General features: G+C 41.8%; 1 protein-coding gene across 1 annotated transcript in view; it reads left to right on the top strand.

The window, feature by feature from the left end:
• GNA14 (guanine nucleotide binding protein (G protein), alpha 14) overlaps window positions 1–20,040 on the top strand; it is a gene marked incomplete at its 5' end in the record, with an annotated part of 153,516 nt that overhangs the window by 750 nt on the left and 132,726 nt on the right. The gene's annotated exons all lie outside the window — the stretch shown is intronic.

Here is a 20,040-nt window from a genome sequence, read left to right on the forward strand (position 1 = left end):
CCCTTGCCCAGTTGACTCAGGGCGGTGGTTCCTAGGATTCTGACTTTGTGGTTCCAGGTGCTTCTGCTATTTCTTCATCTGGTTTTTAATTTTTTTTTTTGTGGCGGGGGGGGGGAGGGGTGTCTCCCGCTTTAGGTAGGACACATTTCCAAAAACAGAAAGAAACGTTTAAGGTTTGCCCAATTTATGCCCTAGGACAAGGACCCTATCTTTCTGACTTTCTAGAATTCTGTTCAATCCATTTGCTTTTTGAGGAATGTTTACCTTTTCTTTCTTTCAGACCAGTGTTTCAGCTGCCAAATCTCTCTAGAGCAGCTGCAAGTATTTCAGCTTTTTTAACTTCATACATTCCATACAGAAATTCTCTTTATACCAGTGAGTGCGCGTGAGTGTGTGTTAGATATAAGGAGTCTCCCTCCCAGAAAGCCTTAAGGAAAGAAAAGTCGACCCAGTTAGAATAAAATAGAGAAGGCTTTAGTCAGTGTGCTTTGGACCTGCACAAGGAAACCCCTTACTCCTACTGCCCTGGGCAGGGCAGGGCATGACCTTCCCCAGGCTGTGCCCCTCCCCACCGAGCTGAGTCCTCACTGACCTTCAAGCCCCAGACACTGATGGAATGCCCTGCCCCAAGTCCCCAAGCTTGTCTTCAGGGCCTTTTCAAGCAGAGAGGGCAGACTCCATCCCTGAGGAGCGCCCACAGGGGCAGCTGTGCCGTGTGGGGTTGTGGAATAGCTTGCAAATGTGTGCTGAGGCCTCCCTGGGGCGAGACAGAGCCTGGGTGGGGAAGGGAAGGCATCTGTTCATTGGCCAGCGCTGTTCTTTCCAGTCTGTCCTGCAACTCTGAGGGCTCCGAGAATTCTAAACTGTACCTACCTGGACTCCAGGTGGTTATAAAGCTAGATTTGTCAAGGGTGGAGGATTATGTGCCAGTTTGCTAGCTTGATTAGCACTTTAAAGTAGTAATTACAGGGCCTCCATTTGTACTTCTGCCCCAGGCCCCACAGATGATAGAGGTGGGCATACAAGGACAGGCTGAACCCTCTTTCATTTTGATCTATTTTGCTTTGTGTCAGTGTGTGAAGTACAGGGTCTGGAATATACCGGGCGCTTGGCAAATGCTGGCTCTATGTGTGAAAAATGAAGCAGTAAGCCGAGTTGTACTGTTCTGCCTGTAAGCCTATTTGTTTGAAGGAAAATGCTTGCGTTCACACTTAAACTAGGGGAGGGATGTTTGCAGATAAATTGTTTGCCCTGGAAGTCAAATTTAATCCTGGTGACTAGAATCCTTCTTTATCTCCCTGGCCCTTGCCCCAACCCTGTTCCTGTCCCCTTGAGGCAGGACTGCCTGACCTCCCAGAACCCCCATTTTTACCAGGCCCCGCTGTGACTACCTCCTTGAGTCAGTGCCAGTCACTCAGAAACAACTAGAAATAGTTTCCACACTACATGGAGCTGTCCAGAACCCCCAAAGGATAGACTTTAAAACCTCTGATTTCCTTCAGTCTTTAAAGGAATAGGGCACGCTTCCATTTTATTCTCAAAACAAAGGAGGAATCATGACTCAGAAAACACGGGAGGCAGGGAAAGCTCTATGCCAGTGGTTCTCAACTTTGCCTGCACATTAGAATCACCTGGGAATCTTTTTAAAATCCTGATTTCTGGGCCTCATCCCCCAGAAATTCTGTTTCTTTGTTATGGGGTGGGGCCAGAACATTAGTAACAAAGAAACAGAATTTCAAAGAAACAGAATTAGTAACAAAGAAACAGAAATTCCCAGGTGATTCTAATGTGCAGCCAAGGTTGAGGACCACTGCTCTATGCTGTTTTGTCTGAAGTCAGGCAGTTTGAGTGCAAAGTTCATTCACCTGAGTGTGTGGATTAGATGATCCACTGCTCAGACGCCTCAGGTGGAAGCTCCACTTTGCAAATGGGAGTTTAGGATCCTGCGTGGGCATGGACTGAACTGAAATTCCACCACCTCTTCCACAAGGACCCCTGCTTTTGCAACAACAGGATCTGAGGATGTTTCTGAAGTACATTGATGGTTCAGTCCAAATCCTGTTTGTGCTTAATGAAAGTGTGGGTCAGTCCATAGGAAAGATAAAAGCTGTTGTCTGGTTAGGGCTATTAATTGCAAGATGCCAGCGCGATGCTCTCTCAGAGGAAGGAGGTCAGAAATAAAGAAGATGCTGGACTTTAGTAGAAAGAAAATCCTTATCAGTCCCTCAGATGAAAGGAGGACAAAAAGGAGTTTGGATAAGAACTCTAAGTACTCTTCAGTGTCAGGAGAAAGTATCAGGACAAAAGCAATGAAATGAGGAGAAATGTGATCTTTTATTGATTTTAAATGAAGCTTGGTGAAATGTTAATCAGGTTGAGACTTAATTTTGGATGTAGCCCTCACGTTGGAAATGTCTGGAAGGAACGTTCACTGGGGCATTGAAATTGAACTTATATTGGTACTAGAGGCCCAGTGCACAAAATTCGTACACTGGGGGAGAGGGGGGGTCCCTCAGCCTGGCCTGAGCCCTCTCGCAGTCAGGGATGTCCGACTGATGACTTAGGCCTGCTCCTTGCCATCGTCGGACATCCTTAGCGCTGCTGGAGGAGGAGGGAGAGGCTCCCACCACCACCGCGGTGCCCAGCTTCTGGCTGAGCAGCACTCCTCCTGTGGGAGCACACTGACCACCAGGGGACAGCTCCTGCATTGAGTGTCTGCCTCCTGGTGGTCAGTGTGCATCATAGCGACCCGTCGTTCCGCCGTTCGGTCGATTTGCCTATTAGCCTTTTATTATATAGGATAGGAGTTAGAAATGGAGGTTCTTAGGCCAGGCTGTTTGTGTTCAAACCCTGGCTCTCCCCTTTCTTAGCTGTGGACTGACTTTTCTTGGCTTTGTCTGGCAATGAATGCTTGGTGTCTGCTATCATTGCTCCATTTTCAAGCTCTTTTAGGCACCAGGGTGGTGTTACTTTCCATTTTAGTTGACCAGTTGTAGGTAACTTAGCAGTTAGTCTTTATAGTCCTGGTTGTACTTTGACAGAAATGTCTTGCTTTGAGTCTCCCTCATTGTTTTGTTGTTTTGTTTTATTTGTTTTGAGCCATAAGCTCATTATAAATATCAAGTCTCTCTTTGTCCTTGCACCAGAGTTGAAAGTCTGAGTCCCAGGAAGTTTTATTGCATTGGTTACAACAGAATCCCATTTTAGAGCTGTCATGTTTCTGGCCTGGACGTCTATTAGAGGGGATGGTGAGATAGTATGGGTTTCTCAGTAGAAGGTGATAAAATTTTCTGCCTCTGTGAAGAGGAAAAGGAAGGAAATGGTAAGTGTGCCCACGTTCCTTCCTCTTGGCTTAGTTTAATCCAGCACACTTTTCCAAAGTGCCAGGCACGGTGCTCCAAGCTGAGGATCATTTCCAAGCTGAGTGGGAGTTGTCTTTTCACAACTGTTGTGAGGAAGGTGGTCATAAGAGACTACAAGGAGTAAAAGAGGGAGGGAGGGGTCCTCTGAGTAGGGCCTTGAAAGATGGGAAGAGGGGGATGTTGATGCCAGCCACATGCGGGGCTTGTGTAGGACATGCAGACTTCTCCCTGCCTCCCAAGAGAAACTTTTGAGGACAGTAAGTGGTGTTCTCAGGATCTGGGGTCATGTGAAGGGCCTCTTGGGGGCAGATTTCATTTGGTTTTAGTGTTTTATCTTCACCATTTATGTGAATATGTTCACTACACAATAAATATTAATGCAAAAATGCTTAATTTTTTGTGCCATAATATGCTTCAGAAAGGGGAGACCATGAAACTTTATCTGTGGCTTATGTCCGTCCTGGGTGCAATAAACCAACCTCACCAGATAGCCTCTTCCACCCATGACGCAGCAGTCCCCGGATCCCCTCACAAGACAAATGCAAGTCCTCCCTCTTCTTCCTGCCTTTAAACGAATACACCACCTTTCAGATAATGGACTTTTACCCTTTGTACCTTTTCAAATAAGGGGCATTGAGGTATGATTTACAACAGTAAAAGTCACCAATTTTAAGTGTGCAATTTGATGTCCTGACAAATATGAACAGTTGTGTGAACGTTAATACAATAATGATATAAAATATTTCCATCATCCCCAAAACTTCCCCATGCCCCTTTGTAATCAATCTCTTCCCCTCTAATCATGAAAACATTTTTTTTAAATTTGGAAACAATAAGGATAAGAATAGTACAAAAAACCCATAGGTATACCTATTGACCTATTACTGAAATTTTCTTTCTCTTTTGTGTGTTCCCTTCAGTTTTTCTGAAATGTTTGAGGGTAAATATGTGTCAGTCATGTATATGTATATGTATATGTATATGTATATGTATATGTATATGTATATGTATTACATATATATTCCCCAAGAATAACAGTTGATAGCTCAATTTTGAAAAGGAAGTACATTTTAATAAGCACTGCCTTTATAGTTACTCAAAGTGTGTGTATACATTTTTTGGGGACACCCTACATATATTTAGTTTCTTCTAATTTGGAACATTTCCACAGGCTCTCATTGCTTTTGTGACTTTACATTTTTGATGAGTACAGTCCCCTCTTTCTTCCCCCACCCCCTCCGGTTAAACCCTCTCTCCTTTTAATCCCTTTCTCCCTTTAATAGAAAGTTCCTCATTTGGGGTTTGTCTGGTGATTTTCTTACAATTAGAGATTCCAACTATATGTTCTTGGCTGGAACTCTGGGTAAGTGATGTGTGTCCTTCCCAGGGGTCACCTTTAGGGGCACCCCATGTCTATCTGTCCCTTGTTGGTGATATTAAGTTTGATCACCTGCTTGTTTTCTCCACTAACAATTTTGTGGGGAGATATTTTCTAAGACCTTGCAAATATTCTGCTCCTCTAGATTTTGTATTGATATGATTCCTGATCCAATCTGTAACTTGATGACTACAAAATGATGATTTCCCAACTCTAGCACTATCTCCATCTTTATCAGTTGGCCCTGTAGCAACCTTCCCTTTGATCCTATTTATTTATTTATTACTCTTACAAACTCGTGAATCCCTAGGGTTTTTTTTTAAATAAAAACACAATGGTTTTTACTTCATTACTGTATTTAATCATTTTGGTCCTCAAATTGTACCCTATTTGCACAATAAAATTCCCTTCCAGGTGGTTCCTATGTCATTGTGACATGCCCCCATCATTTCTTTGAGCATTTTCTTACTTTCAGAAATAACTCTAGGCTCATCTTATACTGCCCTTCCTAGTCATGGAATTAACTATTTCTCTACAGCAAGCATGTCAAACTTGCGTCCCACAGGCCACATGCCTCATTTATTTGGTCTGTGTTAGCCTTTGAGTTTGACATGCTTGCTCTACAGGGCCTTGGTTCTTTTAGTAGAGAACTGCAGCTTTTCTTTTAAGATGTTTAAGCCACTTTAAACAAAGATATCAAGTCCACTAATTCACGTCAATCACCAACATCTAAAGAGCAATGTAAAAAAAATGTCTTAACTCTCAAGACGTTCCTTTTCTTTTTTAAAGATGCCTTCAAGTCTAGATCAGCTTTTGCTTTCTCTTTTCCTATGATACCTGAATCACAGGGAGAAAGGCTTTCCTTGTAAGAACTCCCCTGTGTGGGGTTGCAGGGAGGGAGAGAGGGAAGTAGATTGAGAAGGCCAAGAGAGAGAGAGAGTGTGTGTGTGTGTGTGTGTATGTGTATGTGTAAGAGAGAGAGAGAGAGAGAGAGAGAGAGGTTTTCCGTGAGTCAGTGTCAAAAAGCTATGATGTTACTAAAGACGGAGGTTGAAATTCAGACCAAAGAGGACTTTGTTGGAAGGATTCTCACCGGGGCATCTCATGAAATTAAAGGAACTGAGTAATAAAGACAGGGAAAGAGCAAGTGCCAGGGTAGTTCTGGGGCACAGCCATCAGCTTGAGTGCCCTTTGGGGCTTCCTTGCTTCTGTGAGAGCCCGAGGCCTGCTGTGGATCAGGGTGAACTCCTGGATCAGTCACTTCTGGCCAAGGGTCATCCATCACAGACGGCCTGGGGTGGGCCCGCTGTGAGTCCAGCAGCCTGCTGCAATCACTGTCCAAGGCGTGGAAGTGCATCAGTGGAAATCTAAGAGCTCTAAAGGCAGAAGTCCCTGCAGGAGCCTCTGCGGGAGCTCTAACTTCCGTTATGAGCAGTTGGCTCTCTGCTGATGAGGAAATTAATGGGCTATCATGTTGGCCAGGGTTCTTGGTTGCAGACCATTTAAGCAGAAGAATAATTTATTGGAGGGGAAGCAGGAAGCACACAGAATCAATGGGAATTGCAGAGCAGGCTCAGCCAAAGGGCAGGATCCAAGGGAGTCTTGACACTGGAATCGGACAGACTGCCGGCACACCGCCAGTGACTGCCACCCCGATGGTCCCGGATGCTCACCTCCACAGCGGCGCTGCGAATCCTCTGTGACCATCTCCTGCAGCCTTGTGTCACTTTTCGACATCTCAGGCCATCTGATTATGCCCAGCTGGCAGGAAGCTGGGGGGGGGGGGGGGGGGGGGGTGGCATAGTGGTGAGAACGTGTTCTCTGGGTTTAAAATCTAGGCAAGGAATAGTTCCCATTGTGCTGCCAACCCCCTACCAGTTCAGGGTGGCTGACAGAATTAGCTTGTAGTTCCCAGAAGGAGGGTCAGCAGCATGAAGTCTCTACTGGTGCCCCCTCTCAGAGATCAGGGACCTAGTGTATGGCCAGAACAGAATCATGAAGGGAGCAGTGTTTTAAGGCTCTGGAGACTTGAGCTTCCTTTTTTTTTTGGTGTGTGTGGGGTGGGGAGAGCCTCTGAATACTGGATATATGACAATAAGGAAGAATTTCCTTTGAGCCCCAGGGTCCTTACTTTAAAAATGGGAGGTTGGCCCTGGCTGGTTTGGCTCAGTGGATAGAGCGTCGGCCTTCAGACCAAAGGGTCCCAGGTTCGATTCCAGTCAAGGGCACATGCCCAGGTTGCAGGCTCGATCCTCAGTGTGGGGCATGCAGGAGGCAGCCGATCAATGATTCTCTCTCATCATTGATATTTCTATCTCTCTCTCCCTCTCCCTTCCTCTCTGAAATTAAAAAATATATATTTTAATAAATAAATAAATAAAATGAGAGGTTGGGTTAGGTGACTTCTAAGGTCTTCCCCATTCTGTCTTCAGAGGTTTTATTTCAATGATTCTCAAAGAATGTTTCTAGGACCAATAGCATCAGCGTTTCCCAGGAACTTGTTAGAAACACCTCTCAGGCCCTCTGGATCAGAAATTCTGGAGTGAGGCTAGCAGTTGGTATTAACAGGCCGTGCAGGTGATCCTGACACATGCTCAGGTTGAGAACCTCTGTCTGATAGCATTGGCCTGGAGCTCAGGACTGGCAGCCTCTGGTTGTCACTTCTAGGCTCTGAGGCAGGCATCCTTGCCTTTCAGCAGTTACCCAGGAGGCTCTTGGGGCTGACCTGCCTAGGGAATCTCTGTTTCTTGAAGTTGAAGCACTCTCTCCTTCATCAACTTGATGAAGGGTCTTTGGAGTCTGAGCTAAGTACTTTGTAGGGGTCTTTTAGCCTTATCCCCAAATTGGTGGGCCAAGAGGAAAAACAAGTGCATACATACAATTTACTAAGGCTGAAGTCCTTATAAAAGCAACCAGTGGTCACATTGGTGTGCACTCTCGCACTTCGATGCTTTACTCAAAAAGTTGTGCTCCTTAAATTGCAATGTTTTTGTGGCTAATAACCATTAAGTATTATCTTTATCTTGAACTAAGTGGTGCAGAGGAAGCATATTCTAGTAACAGCTCCCATATATCGGTCTTCTCTTGAAAAATCCCCGCCCTCCCCCCTGCCCCATGAAACATTGGCTGGCATTTCCATCCAAAGGGTACTGTTCCTGGTTGTCAATTCTTTTTTTTTTTAAGTAACTGCTAAATTTTTATATATATTTTTTTACTTTTTTAATGAATAAGAGGAAAAGAGAATACTTATTTCTTAATTATTCTGCTTGAAAAGTGTCTTCTGTATTGTTAGTTGTCCGTGACCCACAAATGGATCAGCCATGCCACTATTCTCTCAACTCTGTCATAAATAACACCTTCCTTTTGAATAACTCATTCCCAGAATTTTTGTTTCTCCTGATCAGCTACTAGGTAATTGGGAAATATAAGCTGATTGTATTACTGAACAAAATCGAATAAAAGAAGGTGGCAAATCATTTGCAGAATCATCATCTAATCAACATAGTGGTCTAAGTCTAAGTCAATGCCACTCACAAAGCAGTTGTGGCCCAGGCCAGTCTGGTCACATAAGACAAGCGCAGAAATCGGGAGTAAGTATCTAGAAGCTTTTATAGCAATTTAACAATGCTGTGCCATCCAAGGGATTCTTATTGTATTTCATAAATGTATCCATCTGCAACTGAGGGGAAAGTTTTAAAAACTGGCTCCTTACCACAGAGTGATTGAGGAGCACAGTCAAAACTTTATGTTATGGATGGGCGGAGAAGGTCCAGAGGGGAGAAGAGACTGGACAGATGTCACAGGGCTTGGTGCTCAGTAGCTAATTGGCAGCATGGAGGCTAGAAGTTCAATCTCTGAGTTGCCAGACCATTCTTCCACTTAGTCACTCTGAGTCTTCATGTTGAATTCCATTGTTTCTAAGACGACACTGATTGTAAGACTAGCCATTGATTTGAAAACAGTTTTTTCCCCCCCAGAAAACCATAGTAAATATACATTTCAGTGCAAAGGCATTTCAACCTTAAAAATGTTCATTTCTGTGGTAATAAATCTTGGAATCAAAGATATAATTTATTTCTCTTTTTTCCCTAATCAGATAGCACAAATTTAAAATAAAGCAAATCTGTTCTAGATATTGACATTGTATTTGCTTTCATGAGACCAATTTCCATGCTGAAATTAGATTAGGGAAGAAAGCACTTTGTATTGCCATTAGCCCACAGGTTTCCATTTTGAGTTATTATATGAAACTTGGAAAAGGGTTGCTTCCTAGATTAGAGGAACTGTCATATACAAGGAAGGTTAAGAAAAAAAATAAGAGCAACCAAATGTTGTGAGGGCTCCAGTGTCTCCATAACGGTGGATGGGCCACATCTAGGCAATAGATAGTTTTAGGAAGAGTTTCAGATGAGAGACTTTGAACTCCATGGGGGCTTTGCTCACCATTAATCCCAGTGTTGAGTTCAGAGCTAAGCTCAAACACTGGTTGAATTAATATGTATGTCATTCCCTATATAGTGGCTTACATGAAATACTAGATGAGAAATATGAGGAATTTCTTGAAGGCAATGGAGATCTCTTGGGTGGTCTGGGAATGTTGATGAAAAGAAGATAGGACTAGGCTGGTTTTTTAAGAAAGATAAATTAGAAAATCCCAGAGTTGATTTTTAAAAAATGTCCAATATCTTGGCTAAGTACTCATTTTGAATATATATTTACTAGTAGCCCAGTGCATGGATTTGTGCACATTGAAAGGAAATTAATTAGAAGAAAAATTTGTGCGGTAATTACGTTACTGCTAAAAATTACATGTCAAGCCGTAACTGGTTTGGCTCAGTGGATAGAGTGTCAGCCTGCAGACTGCAAGGTCCCAGGTTGGATTCCGGTCAAGGGCATGTACCTTGATTGCGGGCACATCCCCAGTGGGGCGGATGCAGGGGGCAGCTGATCGATGTTTCTCTCTCATCAATGTTTCTGACTCTCTATCCCTCTCCCTTCCTCTCTGTAAAAAAATCAATAAAATATATTTTTAAAAAACTACATGTCAAAATAGTATATATAATATGGTATTATAAAATTAAAACACACGTGCAATTGGTGCCAGTGAGAGCTTTATATGTATCATGCACATGCAAGTCAATGTTTATTTTTAAATTGCCAGTGCGCATCATATGTACTGGTTGGTCAGACAGTCGGATGTACGTATGGTCGGTCACTTAGTCTTTTATATATATAGATACCTAGACATGTGGTTTCAAAAAATGAAAATTGAGCCTGGAAAATAGTCATTGTATAAAAAAATCCATAAAGACTTTTCCTCTTAACTGTACAGGAGAAAATTTAGATATGTAACTGGAATTATAGTTGAAAAATTTGCCCATTATTCTTCTCTATTGTTTTATTTTGAAGTAATGTGAAAAAAAATCGTAACTCATCATGGTCTTTTCTATAACTTTTCTAAATGTGTAAAGACCTGTCTAAAATAAAGGAGTTAGACCTCATGACTTTAGGGGCCCATCTCACACTTAATTTTATGAGTAAGAAATTTAGAGGCTCTGAAAGGGGAATCAGAAATTGCAAGGACTTAATTTTCCAAAGTATAAGACCTAGTTTGGTGTGTTAAGAGCCATATTATTACCTGAAATCAAAGTTGGGTGCTGAGCATGAAAAAGCAACAAGGTAGAAAAGGCCTGTGTCCCTGATTCCACGAAGCTACCATATTAGCTCTTGACTAGGAATGATGGGACCCTTTTCAATGGCAGCTAAACTGCTATCCTACTTAATAAAATATTATGCGCTCTTTTGCATTTAGCTTTTTAAGATCTCAGCAATATGACTGGAAGCTCTTTCCAAAGCATATGCAATTCGAAAGCAGCAAAGTCAGAATGTAATGGTATGGGGGAGGGAACCTAATGTGATGTTATTGGCCAGCTCGTGGGCCGTGCTGCATCTGCATCTCTCACGCCTGCACTGGCATCAACATTGTGCTATAAGACAGGTTCTCCTGTATCTTCTGGAACTGAGTTTACAGATATTTGACAGGAAATATTTCTGTGAGCAAATAAACATTTGAAGCTGCTTTTACAATTGATATTGAGTTCATTAAATTTGAAAAATGGAAAAAACCTAGTTTTCCTCAGTCTTTAATGTTCATTTTAATTTTTTAAAATCTAGCAATTTTTTGTATAAAATAATCATGCATTTCACTAATTACTTTTTACTTTACTACTAAATTAACTCAATTGATTAATTCAGTGAATTAAGTGATTAGATTTCCTTTAAACATTTTAAAACCTATTTACATGTATTAAGAACCTGAGTATCCTCAAATATTTTGACCCCCTGACAAAGCTGGCAAGCAAAAGCTAAGCATTTAAGAGACTCCAGTAGACCTCATAAATCTAAAGTTATAAATTAAATCTTATTCTTTTAAATAGTCAAATACTGTTTCTAAATGTAATAAAATACTCTTTAAATTTATCACCTCTAATAGATTATTTAATGTCAGATTGAAATACCTTAAACAACAACAGTATCAAAAACATTCAATGCTGATTCATGGTTACTTTTTTTTTTGAGAGAGAGGGGGAGAGAGAAACATCAATGAGAGAGAAACATTGATCATCTGCCTCCTGCACACCCGCTACTGGGGCTCGAGCCCGAAACCCAGGCATATGCCTTAACTGGGAATGGAACTGGTGACCTCTAGGTGCATGGGGCGATGCTCACTAAATGAGCCACATTGGCCAGGGCTATACTTATTTTAAAATCTAACTTAGCCAAAACCGGTTTGGCTCAGTGGATAGAGCGTCGGCCTGCGGACTGAAAGGTCCCGGGTTCGATTCCGGTCAAGGGCATGTACCTGAGTTGCGGGCACATCCCCAGTAGGAGATGTGCAGGAGGCGGCTGATCGATGTTTCTCTCTCATCGTTGTTTCTAACTCTCTATCTCTCTCCCTTCCTCTCTGTAAATAATCAATAAAAATATTTAAAAAAATGTTAAAAAAAATAAAATAAAATCTAACAGAGTATTATTACCACATGTATGGTTTAGGTATCCTTATTCCTTAGTGTAACGGGGCTTGCCAAGTTCACCTCAACTAAGAAAAGATTTACAATCTCAACCTAAGAGGACGATTTTTCAAGTCCCTACAATTTCTTACAACCCAACGCATCACTTATTCCTTTATTCCAATTTTTAATGTTTAAAAAAACTTCTAATTGCCTCATTTTAATTGATTACATACAGAACCTGCAGTGGCAACTAGTTTCTTCATTACCTGATTTGTGTTGCGGAGATTCTAAACTTCTAAAGCTCTTTTAGCTGTATCACGGCCATCATTTCTAATTCTTTTACTGTCACTTTAAAGAAGAAAAACTTCTATCTCAGATTCAAGAAATGAGAGAAATGAAGTCCTTTCTTAATGCTTCTCTTTATTCTGCTCTGGATATCTTGTGTTTGAACACATCTTATCAGTCTGACATTGTTCACACATTTCTTCCCTTTCAATGGAAACATTAGCAATTTAAGAATGCGTTAAAGAACAAGGTGAAATGGAGTGAATTAAATATAAAAACCTAATCACAAGCCTACAGAAACCTCCACCAGCTGCATGCATTTAAAGCAGGCATTTGGGTTTAAATTTAAGTGCTTTTTTGTTCTAAAATGTTTAAAAGTTGGCTGAATCACTCCCTTTAACATCTTCCTGCCTTTGTATTTGTCACTGGAATTGCAGACTGTCTATAGGTAGCTCATGCATGAGGAAACTGCTTGAACTTTCCCAGACCATTTTCAAATTAGCATTCACTTAGGGCAATGAGGAAGTCTTTCTCCCTTGCCTAATAATTTCATTTGTGTCTGCATTAAGGGATGGGCGGGTAGAGGAAATGAGGAGGAGGCGTTGGTTTATTTGACATAAGCTCATTAAGAGAAGATTGGACACTAAAGTTATGGCAATCAAATAGGCATGGCACCAGTGAAGCCAGTTTATTCTATGTGTTTGTACGTGCACACACACAAACACACAACCATTACCACCGGATAATTTGAAATCAGTTGGCACTTACAAGGCAATTGGAATTTTCCATTAGGATAATTAAACCGATTCTATCTACAATGAAGTTATATCTTGGTGCAAATCAGAAAATGGCCAGAAAACTTACTATCCAAGAAAAGTGTATTCCTTTGTGTAGTTAGTGTTCATCTTGAACATCTGAAATTTCTGTTTAAAGTCAACTTTCTCTTTAAGAAGAAGAACCATGTTGGCCAAAACAGAACAGGCTTGGGTTTTTATTATTATTATTATGGTTAAGGAAACTCAAGGAATACCTTGATTTATATTGTGATATCTGCAAGAGCTAAAATTAGAAATATTATTTCAGGTTTGCATTTTTTTCAAAATTCTACACATTCCTTATACTTGCTGCAGTGCCTGTTTAGTGAATTGCTTCTCCTTTGAATGCCTTTAAACTTTCCACTACACGCAAAAGCTGGATGCTGTCCAAGCCTTGTAGATGGATTGCCAGAAATCTTTGTTATGAGTCCCAGTCTGGCTTCTAATTTGCAGTGAGACTTTGGGAAGATCACAAAATCATAGAGGCTCCTCATTGGTCAGATGAGGAGGCTGGATTCAGCAGTCTCTAAATTCTTCTAGTTCTGTGTTTCCATGGTAACTCCAGCCATCATGGAAGCACTAGTTACCTTGATCACTCAGGTAGAAATGGACTGTGTGTGTGTGTGTGTGTGTGTGTGTTGGGGCGGGTGCCTTTAGCACAACTGAGGAAATAGTATCTGGGTGCTGTTTGCCTTAGTGAAAAATGGCATAAATAGAGTTCTACATATTCCTTTGCTTTCTAACCATGTTTGAATTTTCATGCAATGTAATATGAGACTTCACATGTGTAATAATATCAATGTATTGGAACAGGTTTGCCAGGGACAGAAATGTATTGAACTGGAACTTCTCATTGTAGAGACAGCTATTGACACAAAAATGACTCCTGAACTGACACTATTTGTCATTAGTTAAAAACCTTCTAGCCTTCAATTTACTTTAAAGCATATGCACATTTAATAATAATAAAATAATAATGGTAAACTTATATCACACTGACTATATGTCAGATATGATTTTAAGGGTTTTATATCTGTTAATTATTTCATCCTTAAGATATGTGATATACTTTTCCCATGTGATGTCTATGTAAGTGTGGATACCAGGACTAAATTGGGATATTTAGAGAGAGGACTTTGCTGTGACACAGAGAGCTGGAAATAGTTATGGTTTCATCTGGTCACTGTAATTTTATTCCCAGGGTAAGGATGAGGCCTTTTATGATGCTTAGCTTTGAATAGTGATGTAAGTCACAGGGCCAGGCATCATAACTGAGGGATGAAGAAGTATTTTCCCTCTACTGCTACATGGTCTTGGTTCTGTGCTTGGGGAAAAACTATAACCAGAGCTGATAATCAGCTGGTGACCATCAACATGCCTGTACCAGGAATTAAATATTGAAATATTCCTGTGTCAATTGGCAAATAGCGATTAGCCTGAGTGCCCTGCTGCTTCCAGGCTAGAAGAGATCTGGAATACATCAGATCTCCTTCTACTTAGCAACTAACAAGCAGTGCCTCTCTCTGCAGTTAGCTTCCTTGTCTCTATGGCAGCCACTGTAAGCATCTGTGCTGATTGGTCAGTGTCCATGCCCTGCCATAAACACTGTTAAATCTGCCACGTGAAGTTAGAAAGCGTCACCTTCATGAACCAGTCACTTACAAATAACCCAGAACGTTGATGCCCTGGATCTCTGGCATGAATTATGTTTCCGTTCTACTTTACCATTCTGTGAACACTGCACAGCATGTTTTACAGTGGCCAGCGTCTGGGTTGTCAAGGTCTTACACGCTTTACTTGTATCCCAGCATGGATACCACAGATGGGGTGCTCCCCATCCTATTCTTTGTCTAAGAACTAAGACTGCAGACAGATCTTTCATTCATTTATCCCACACTTACATCATAAACTATGGATCCAAGTCCAAGACATGAAAAAATTGAATTACTATCCTATATAATAAAAGCCTAATATGCTAAGTGTCCGGTCGACCGGTCGCCTGTTCAACCAGTCAAAGCGTAATATGCTAATGATATGCTAAGGCCGCTCAACAGCTCTCTATGACGTGCATTGACCACCAGGGGACAGATGCTCTGACCTGTAGGTTAACTTGCTGCTGGGGTCCGGTCGATCAGGACTGAGCAAGATTGGCTAGACACGCCCTGGAGCCCTCCTGCGGTCCCTCCCCGGCTGACCAACTACCCGTTTCCCTACCCGGCCCCGATTGTGCACTGGTGGGGTCCCTCGACCTAGTTTCCCTACCCAGCCCCGATTGTGCACTGGTGGGGTCCCTCGACCTGGCCTGTGTCCTCTCACAATCCGGGACCCCTCAGGGGATGTCAGAGAGCCAGTTTCGGCCCGATCCTGCAGGCCAGGCCGAGGGACCCTACTGGTGCACAAATTCGTGCACGAGGCCTCTAGTTAAGAAATAAGAAAAGATCTTGTGCTCTCCCTTTGATTCCATGTTCTTTCTTGTATGTTGGGTTCTCTCTGATAAAAAATAAACGCAAACAGAGAGAACTGATGATTTTGTAATCCTTTGAAGACTTGTGTGCATGATGTATAATATGCAATAATATACACAATTCTACATACATCATTTTCAATCGCTAACACTGAGTTGGGATGTTCTAAGTACAGACTGTATGATCATAGACAAGTTGGTGAAGGGACAAAAAGCCTTGGGACATGCATGGGGGGAGAGAGTGGACTCAGCTTCTTTTTGGCCACTGCCTATGTCCTTTGGAGAGGAGACACAAACATTGAGAGGTGATGCCCAGCAGGATGAAGCAGGTGCCGAATGCCTGGTGAGGGCAGAACAGAGAGTGCCATGTCCTGACAGCTGGGGCTCGGACACATTTTCCTGGAGGTGAGGAAAACTGATCAGGACCTTGCCAAATTAGTGGTACTTTCTTGAGGAGAAAAAGAAGGCCCTTCTAGACTATAAATAAGTGTCACTTAAGATTGATTTCACTTTAATGGCTTAAAAACATCCTTCCCTGACATTCCAATTCATTTTGGCCAATTTCTGAGAAAGATGGGGAGAGTTTATTTTCTAAAACGTTAACAGCTAATTTGAAGACTGATGGAATTGGGTGGCCAGTCACATTTCTTACTGTGGAAAGGTTCAGTGATAGTGCTCCTGTCACATTTGTTTCAGCTGCAAAACCATTTGCCTTGATTTCACAGGCAATTGAGAACGTTCTCCATGCCAAGAACTTCGGGTACAAGGAAGAGTAAGATTGACAAATGTAAATGGATTTTCGGTTAAATAAGACTTCTAAGCCTCCTAGTCTTTCTAAGCTCCCAACACTTTAGGACAGTGGTCGGCAAACTGCGGCTCATGAGCCACATGTGGCTCTTTGGCCCCTTGAATGTGGCTCTTCCACAAAATACCACGTGCAGGCACGCACGTACAGTGCTATTGAAACTTCGTGGCCCATGCGCAGAAGTCGGTATTTTGTGGAAGAGCCACACTCAAGGGGCCAAAGAGCCTCATGTGGCTTGCGAGCCACAGTTTGCTGACCACTGCTTAGGAGGCCAACTGGCATCTGCCACTTTCAATGCTGTTGGCATTTACAATCCATTATGTCATGGGAGCATTTGCAATTGACCATGCCTTACTGACTCTTTGAGAACAAGCTTCTTTTCCACCAGGTCAGCTGGTAGCTCTCCATGGGAGATCCAGGCAGTGGATGATGCAGTGAGAATGCTAAAGAGGTGAGGGAGGTCAAGTTGATCTGTAATGAAGAAGGGGGAAGTGGGAAGAGGAAAGTGAGAAAAGCTATGGGGCTGAATGTCAGGGGGCTTTTTCAGAGGGGGCGTTAGAGTGTTGAGAGTAAGAGTTTCAGGGAACGTTTTCTCTGTGTGGAAGATACTAAAAGAAAGAGTGATCAGGAGAGAACATTTCAAGGAAACATTCTGAAAATTAAGAATGCATCTCTTATTTGGCATTTTGTAAAGACTGAGAAAGAAGTGGAGAATTAAATACATGTTAGTTGCCTCTCTGTGTTTATTTAAATGTGACAGAATGTCAAAATTGAGCCGCATGGGGCCCCAGGATTTATTGAAGAAATACACTGAAAATACTAAGATGTGGGGACTCTAACCCAGACAGCCCAAGAACTGAGGACCCAGAGTGCTTTGGCACCCTGTGTGGCAGACAATAAGAAGGGTGGGGCATGTGTCCAGTGTTGGTCACATGGGTGGAAATGATGGAGAGAATGGTTTTTAAACCATTAAAGGGAGATCAGTATTGAGGGTCATTTATTTACAGCCTAGAATATTGGAAGTATCTCTTCTCTTTTTCTACTTAGAGTAAGTGCCACCTATTTGGCAGTAATAAATCTGGCCCATAATGAATCTCCCATCCACAGTCCTCTTCATCTCCTTCTGCAGTCATCTTTGAGGCCATTAGCTAGAGAGGGCAGAGCTATGAGATAAACAGTGGCTTGTGGTTTGAGTCACCACTTGGAGGAAAGCTGCCCAACCATGAACACATGCACTGGATGAAAAATAAATTCTCACTGTGGAAAACCACTGAGATATTGGGATTTATTTGTGACTGCAGCAGAATCTAGCCTACTCTGACTAATACACTTTATTTCCAAAGAAGAAATAAAGCGATGACCTCTCTGCTACTCTCACTGACTGGCTGCTGTTTCTTCTCTTACACAGTGGGAGAAACTGCTGCTAATCCTTAATGAATATGTTCCTCTCACCTCCAACATGTTTTCCAACAGGATTAAAACTCTTTAAAAAAATTTTATATTTCAATTAGTTTACATTTTATAGTATTGTGTATGAGTTTCAGGTGTACAGCATAGTGAATAGACAATCTATGTCATATTCTTGACATAGTGGTTAGACAAACTTTACGGAGTGTCCCCTTCCCCCATATATTTCTAGTACCCACTTGGCACCACACATAAATATTACAATACTAGAGACCTGGTGCATGAATTAATGCACAGGTGGGGTCTGGCCAGCCCGCCCCAATAGGGGCCAATGGGGTTGAGCCAGCCGGGAGGGAGGGGCTGCAGGCGGTTGGCCGGCTGGCACCACCCCCTGGTTGAACTCCCAGTTGAGAGGACAATTTAAATATTAGCCTTTTATTATATAGGATTATTGACTTTGTTCCTTATGCTGTGCTTACATCCCTGTAACTATTTTGTAACTATCAATTTGTCCTTATTAATCCCTTCACTTTTTCCACCCAGTTTCCTAAACCTCTTCCCCTCTGGTAACTATCAGTCCATTCTTTGTATCTATGAATCTGTTTCAATTTTGTTTGTTCATTTATTTTGTTCTTTAGAGTTCACATATAAGTAAAATCATAGGGTATTTGTCTATCTCTCACTGATTTATTTCACTTAGCATAATACCCTCTAGGTCAGTGGTTCTCAACCTTGGCTGCCCATTAGAATCACCTGGGAATCTTTTTAAAATCCTGATTTCTGGGCCTCATCCTCCAGAAATTCTGTTTCTTTGTTACTAATGTTGTGGCCTCACCCCAAAACAAAGAAACAATTTCCGGAGGATGAGGCCCAGAAGTCAGGATTTAAAAAAGAGTCCCAGGTGATTCTAATGTGCAGCCAAGGTTGAGAACCACTGCTCTAGGTCCACTCATTCCAGAGGATTAAAATTCTTAATGATTCTGCTTTGGCAAGAAGTGGAAGTGGAAATAAAGTATTGGAAGCAATTAGTGGCAAATTAGCAGCACATACCAAATTAAGTTATGGTAGAATTTTCTTCTCTCTCTCTCTCTTTTTTGTTAATCCTCACCTGAGGATATTTTTCCCATTGGTTTTTAGAGAGAATGGAGGGGAGGGCAGGATGGGGAAAAGAGAGAGAACCATTGATGGGAGACACATCAATTGGTTGCCTCCTACACATGCCCTGGCTGGGGCTGGGGATCAAACCTGCAGCCCAGGTACGTGCCATTGACCAGGAATTGAACACTCGACCCTTTGGTGTACAGGCTGATGCCCCAACCACTGAGCCTACCTCCGTCAGGGCGGTAGAATTTTCTTGAAGCCAGTTCATGTTCTACAGGTTTAGCCCATGAGTGAGTGTGTCTTTGTCTTACTTCCTTTTGCCTTTGTGTCTTTGTATTTGTTTGAATTTTAGATTTTGGCATTTGCTTTTCATTTTCACTTATTTGTTACACATTTTGCCTGGTTTCAGACTCAAAGAGCATGAGCTAACTCAGGGAGGTATTTTGCCTTGCTTGATAGAGATTGGGTTTGGAGCTACCTACACGCCCAGGTTGGTAGGAATGGTATCTGGAACAGGATCTTGGGGGGACACCTTTCCTTAGTTGTCACACTTTGTTTAATGGCTAGCCATGGTCTTTGGTGCAGATTTTGATTTTGGTTCTGTGGGTATGATCTTACTTTTTCTTTCTTGTCAGAGGCAAACTGGTGCACTGAATAAGAGCTCAGTGTTTGTGTCTACATCCCAACTGTCATGTTGTGTCTGTATGACTCTTGAAGAGTAACTTAATTTCTTTAGGACTCTATTTGTAAAATCAAATAAGATGATATATGTATCTATATATTTGTGTGTGTGTGTGTGTAGCATGTCCACAAAAATGTATACACTCTCTGAATGATTATAAAGTCAACGTTTATTAACATACAGTTCCTTTTTGAAATGTAAAAAAATCTACAGAAATGAATAATTTTTTTTGTCAATGCTTGTTTTCAAACTGATGACCATTCTGGTCTGGGCACTGCTGATAACCCGAAGCAAATGGAATTGCAAACATCAAGAATCATTTTGTTCAGTATTTGTGCGCCCTCAATTTGTCAACTGTTGCCAGTTTTGTGCCATAAACTTTATCTTTTATGTATCCTCATAAAAAATTCTAATGGATAAATTTTCTTTGTTCAAAGCTCAATCTGGCTTCACCCATTATTTCAAATCAGTTAAACCTGAAAAGGAGTGAAAATTAAGTGAGTTATCAGCTGTTAAAGTGTGTATACATTTTTGGGGTGTTGTGTCCCCAAAAATGTATACACACTTTAAATAATTGTAAAGGCAGTGTTTGTAACTTCAACTGCTTTTTCAAACTTCCAATAGCATTCAGGATTAATTTCTTTGTTCAAAGCTTAGTCTGGCTGAAAAGAAAGAAAGATCAATTGAGCTATCAGCTGTTAAAGTGAGTACACATGTTTTCAGGACAC

The sequence above is a fragment of the Myotis brandtii genome, unplaced genomic scaffold, assembly GCF_000412655.1.
Source record: "Myotis brandtii unplaced genomic scaffold, ASM41265v1 scaffold266, whole genome shotgun sequence".
Taxonomy (NCBI): domain Eukaryota; kingdom Metazoa; phylum Chordata; class Mammalia; order Chiroptera; family Vespertilionidae; genus Myotis; species Myotis brandtii.